Here is a 5,496-nt window from a genome sequence, read left to right as displayed (position 1 = left end):
AAAAAAAAAAAAAAAAAAAAAAAAAATTCAGGTCATTTCAGAGACTAATCAAGGAGGATGGATGGGCCGATTCTCCAAGTAAGCAGAGGCTGCTGCAGCGCCCGCCCTCCCCGACTCCAGCCTGCCCCCTCCTCCTCCATTCATCTCCATTGGCGGGGTCTTTACGCTGCTCATGCACACATTTTGGCGCTTCTTGTAAAACTCAGAGAAGGGCATCCCTAATTTGCTGAACACTGCAAATCTATGAACATGATTTGGGTGTAGTGTGGCATGTGGCATGTTCAATCTCAGCCTGGTTTGAGCTGATTGTACTGGAACCACGTTCTAGTAACTTCTGCCTGGGGAAAAAAGTTGACACAGACTTGGGTGTCCCCATCGTTCTGTGGGCTCCTAGTAGCTTGGTTTTGCCATTCATAGATGTGGGTCTGCATCAAACTAATTTTGAGATGGAAATATTTTAATTATTTAAAAGGCCAGTGCAATTCATGAGTTATCTGAACAGTGCTTATCTGTGCATTATTAAAACTGACTTTAGATCTTCCTGATCAGGATAGTAACTGATAAAGTCAGTTATTTAAAATCTTTTGGTAAAGAAATACATTGTAGCCAGAGAAAACATCTAGTGATAGATCAGAAATGCTTTGTACAACTTCTGGAATTCAAGAATTGAACCACCACCTGTCTCATCCTGAGGGCGTGACCCTCAGCAACTCGTGCCACACTCATGTTTATTCAGTGCTCTTTAAATTTTCTTTTTGAACAACCTAATGTATTAGTATTTTCTCACATTGTTATAAAGAAATACCTGAGACAGGGCAATTTATAAAGAAAAGAGGTTTATGGCTTATGGTTCTACAGGCTTTACAAAAAGCATGACTGGCATCTGCTCAGCTTCTGGGGAGCTTCTGGAGAGGTCTTAGGGAACTTTTTGGTAAAAAGCCAAGCTTCTGGGGAGGTTTCAGGGAGCAATTATGGCAAAAGGTGAAGGGGAAGCAAGCATGTCTTACATGGCCAGAGCAGAAGGAAGAGAGAGAGGGTGGGGGTGCTGCCCACTTTTCAATAACTCACTCACTATCACGAGAACAGCACCGAGGGCATGGTGCTAACTCATTCATGAGAACTTCGCTTCCATGATCCAATCACCTCTTACCAGGCCCTACCCTCAACACCAACCACTACAATTTGACATGAGATTTGGTGGGGACACAGATCCAAACCATATCACCTAACCTTTCTTTCTTTAATGGCATTTAAAATTCCAAAATAAATAAAACACTGCTGAGTATGGATGCAGCTTCCCGTGAAGTGCCTATCTCTGTGTATTTTGAGATGCGTATGTGTAAAACTTGGGGAAGGCTACCACTCACTCTGGCCTTCCCACATCCTTCATTTGGACAGGAGGATGGGCGTGAGCACAGTTGCAGGTTGGGGACTTGCTCTGTTTCGGGAGAACATCAGCCTGCCCACTGTATCCCACTGCCATGACAAACACAGGTGGTCTTCCCCAGTGCTGGCCCGATTGCCATGAAGACAACCAGACATGAGACGAGGCTTTAGTACAAATGTGCTTCCAATGACTTTCTTTACCTTTTTTACTCTGAGCCTCCTTTGGGGGGCTGGTTTTGAAGAAGAATTAATGCTTTAGAATCTTTGGTTCTAGCAAATGTAAAGAGTGACCGTTCCTTTTCGGAGCATGTTTAGAGGACAAAAGGGCTGTGAACAAGAAGATGCTTCCTGCCTCATCTCCCGGCTCTGCCCTGGAAGCTCCTTGCTTCAGGCTCAGCCCCCAGAGCCTCCGCGCTGTGGACAGCAGTGCATCTCCGGTCAAAGTCTTCACCCGTTGCGCCTTTGAGAGCACAGAGAGAAGATTCTCCGAGGAAGTGTGCCTTAGGCAGGGCCATGCTGCATCCTGTAACTAGTTACGAATCACTCGGAACAGGGCGACCACCCTGAGGTGTTAAAGCAACAACCCCTGTGAGTGGGAAAGAGAGCATCAATCCACTCTGGATTCTCTCCTCTCCTCAGCACGTGGCAGGGTTGTAGGACTCGTAATAAAGCCCAGCGCTCAGCCGCTCCTGCACCGCACACTGCCGCCCAGAGGCTGGAAGCTGAGCAATTAACTGGAGGCTCAGGAAGGCTGCATGGCGGGTCCAGCCCTGCGGTGGATGCGCAGCTCTAACTGAGGAGAGCCAGCCCGACTGCCAGTGGTAGAGATATGGGCAGAAGATGTTTCTCATCTTCAGAATAAGCCATTTATTACGCTCTGCACCTCAAATTTCCCATGAATCCAATGGGAATGGTGCCTCCCCTTCCTATGGACTGTGCTGCCACAATGGGCATCCTCCGTCCACCTCACAGTGGTGTGACAGCCACGGACGGGGAGGCACCGGCCACCAGCCACCACCTTCACAAAAACGCCCCTTCCCCGTCTCCCTGTCCTGTCAGCCTCTCTGCCAGTGTCTGACCTGCAGGGGGTCCCTGGTGCTGTCCCAGAAGCCTGCTGCCTGTACCCACAGAAGCTACCAGGATAACCTGTCACGTAAGGGGGACCTGAGCTTTCTCCAAAATAGTCACACTCCCTTCATTTCACCAGCCTCTGCCTGGCACCCCTGCAAGACGTCATTCCCTGGGCCCTGACCTCTTGACCTGCTGGGGCATGGACAGGGCTCCGCTGCAGGGCGAGCACTGTGACTTCTAAGCTGGGTCTGTCCTCATCTGGTAGAAAGTGAGGAGCCCAACTAAGCTTCTGGGCAGCGGCTCTCACCTCTGCACACAGGTGGACTTGGAGGTCCCCTTCAAGCCAGATGAAGGGTGTTGTCAATCTGGTATCTTCTTCATTATATGGACAAATGAAAATTTGACTCATACCCAGTGTTTGAAATGGTCATGATCTAGGGATATTTCAAAGCAGCAATTCTAGCTCCTTATGAAGACCAACAAAACTTAGCAATATTTTTAAAAACTCTAGGAAGCCTTTCTTGTTTTGAATTGTGTGGTTTCTGGTGAAATGCCAGAATGAGTTGGTTGTAAAATGTATTCAAAAGTAACTAAAGAAATTGCTTTTCTTTGGTATTATTGATTATAAAGTAAATTTTGAAGGTCATATTTCAAAATCATTGATTTAAGTTTTAGTACAATTGATCTGAGATCATTCTAACTGACAACATTAGATAGAAAAATAAATGGCTAAATATTACCGTTCTTCATGACAATAAAACTTTTTTTTTTTTTTTTTTTTTTTTTTTTGAGATGGAGTCTCGCTCTGTTGCCTAGGCTGGAGTGCTGGAGTGCAGTGGCACAATCTCAGCTCACTGCAACCTCCACCTCCCAGGATCACACCATTCTCCTGCCTCAACCTCCCAAGTAGTTGGGACTACAGGTGCCCGCCACCATGCCCGGCTAATTTTTTATGACAATAAAACTTTTAAGAATTTAAGAAATAATATTTGTTTGTCCATTTTTCATTCTAGGAAAGCAGGCAACCACATCATTTAATTGGAGCATCAATTATTTAAGAAACTCACATATACATCTTCCGCTGTGTGTATCTCATATATACATATAAACATATACACAGAAAGAGATGAAATACCTCTGTTTTATGTTACTTTAATTTTTTTATCTGACAAGTTTGGAGACAATTCCCACTAACTAAGGCTGTAAAGGCTGTGTTTGGCTGAAGACATTTTTGGAACTATCAGGCTTGGGGTCTAGACAATGGAGTTCTCATTCATGCTTAATCCCTTTCCCACTATGGCCAGGAAAGACTCAAGCCCTGCCATCATCCCGTGTTAATCTTGGTGATTTTCTCCACGTGATGATTAACGAGTGTATCAGTGGCCCGTAGCTGAGTAACTCTGTCTGAAACTTACTTTCCCCCTGTGTAAAACATCTGCTTTAAAAGCCAAGACCGTGTTTGCATGGGGGAACCTCGTAAGTTTTAGAAAGAACAGCATAGTAAGTAACAGGCCTGTAGGTTCGGGGATTGTGAATTATATTCTGAGTTAATCGAAGCAAAAGAACAAATAGGAGGTAAATATAGGTAAGAGGTTAAATATCAGAGCCCACCCATCAGAGAATATCTAAAATAATTGTGGAGCAGAAATAACATGTTGATTGTTCCCTGGCATTTTGCATAATGCACTCTTTTTTAAAAAAAGTAAACTGTGCGGCAAGAGAAGGCTTGTTTGAGTCCCAGTGAGAGGGGAGCATGGCCTAATAAAGCATTTTCCAGCTGTTCTGGGTATATAGAGACAGGTAAAGAAGACCTCTGGGTAACAGTTAGAGTATGAATACTTCATTCGTGCTGGTCTCCTCAGCAGAGCCATGCACAGCAGACAATGCCTCCATGTCTCCAAATCTACCCACACTATGGTCTGCAGGATAAGTTTGCTTCAAATGCTCAGTCATCTGCAACAGCCCTTGCTTCTTTAACTCCTCCCAAGAGCATCCGGCCCCAGCTGGGGCCTGATCACAATCACCTCCACATCCTCCTACTGGGAGCACCATGGCTTTCCATGGCCTGTGGTCTCCTAAGCTGCAGCAGGTAACACACCCAACTTTGACTCCAGGTGTGGCCCTGGTGGTCTCTGGCTTGGGACATGGATAGTCGTAAGCCTGAGCTGCCATTTTGGGGGCTCTGCTGGCAGGGCTAGCTCTCAGGAGATGAGTCTTGAGTATGGTGGGGACAGTGGGAGCAGGAGCTTAAAATGTTAGACAGAAAAGCACTCAGGCTGCCTGAGGTGAGCGGGGAGGTGAGCTGTCGTGGATGAGCCATATCTGCCCTGAGAGGGGGAAGGGCCCTCACTGAGCCCCTACCTTATGCTACCCAACCTCCAAATGCACCCCCTACAGTGAGAGTTCAACAATTATTTATTAAATGAAAGAGCCCCCACTGGATATATGAATTCATGTTGTACCCAGGGATAGTATTTACTGGGTATAACAGAGCTGACTTGTGGCCTCTGGCCCGGCCCCTCCTCCCTCCAAGGAGTATCCTTTGATTGGCCTGCATTCGTGGGCTCGCTGATATTTTTAAAACTTCAAACAACCTCCTTTTGGGGCCATCACTGAGCCATGATATGTAATTTCCCCAGGCATCTCACCAGACAATGAAACCAAATCACCCGTCTATGAACTTTGTCCATTTGTCCCTGGAGAACTAAAGTGAGATGCCTCACATTTTTCAGGGTATTATGAGCTAACACAAAAGTGTTAAAAAGTTGTTCCTATCTCTTAGAGAGGAAAATCATACCAGTGCCAAAATTCCACAGGATTTCTTATTTTCTAAAGCTTTTTTTTTTTTTTTTTTGAGACGGAGTCTCGCTCTGTCGCCCAGGCTGGAGTGCAGTGGCCGGATCTCAGCTCACTGTAAGCTCCGCCTCCCGGGTTTACGCCATTCTCCTGCTTCAACCTCCCAAGCAGCTGGGACTACAGGCGCCTGCCACCTCGCCCCGCTAGTTTTTTTTTTTTTTTTTTTTTTTTTTTTTTTTTTTA

The 5,496-nt window shown here is 45.9% G+C and overlaps 1 pseudogene across 1 annotated transcript in view; it reads left to right on the top strand.

Moving 5' to 3' along the window:
- Nucleotides 1-5,496, top strand: part of LOC108517511 (60S ribosomal protein L19 pseudogene) — a 28,981-nt pseudogene that overhangs the window by 1,000 nt on the left and 22,485 nt on the right. Inside the window, exon 2 of the transcript XR_001882124.1 lies at nucleotides 1,693-1,880. The product of XR_001882124.1 is annotated as a 60S ribosomal protein L19 pseudogene (transcript). The remainder of the gene's footprint in view (nucleotides 1-1,692; nucleotides 1,881-5,496) is intronic.

This window comes from Rhinopithecus bieti, unplaced genomic scaffold, assembly GCF_001698545.2.
Source record: "Rhinopithecus bieti isolate Rb0 unplaced genomic scaffold, ASM169854v2 scaffold_41912, whole genome shotgun sequence".
Lineage (NCBI taxonomy): Eukaryota > Metazoa > Chordata > Mammalia > Primates > Cercopithecidae > Rhinopithecus > Rhinopithecus bieti.
This window is presented reverse-complemented; position numbering and strand designations above follow the sequence as displayed.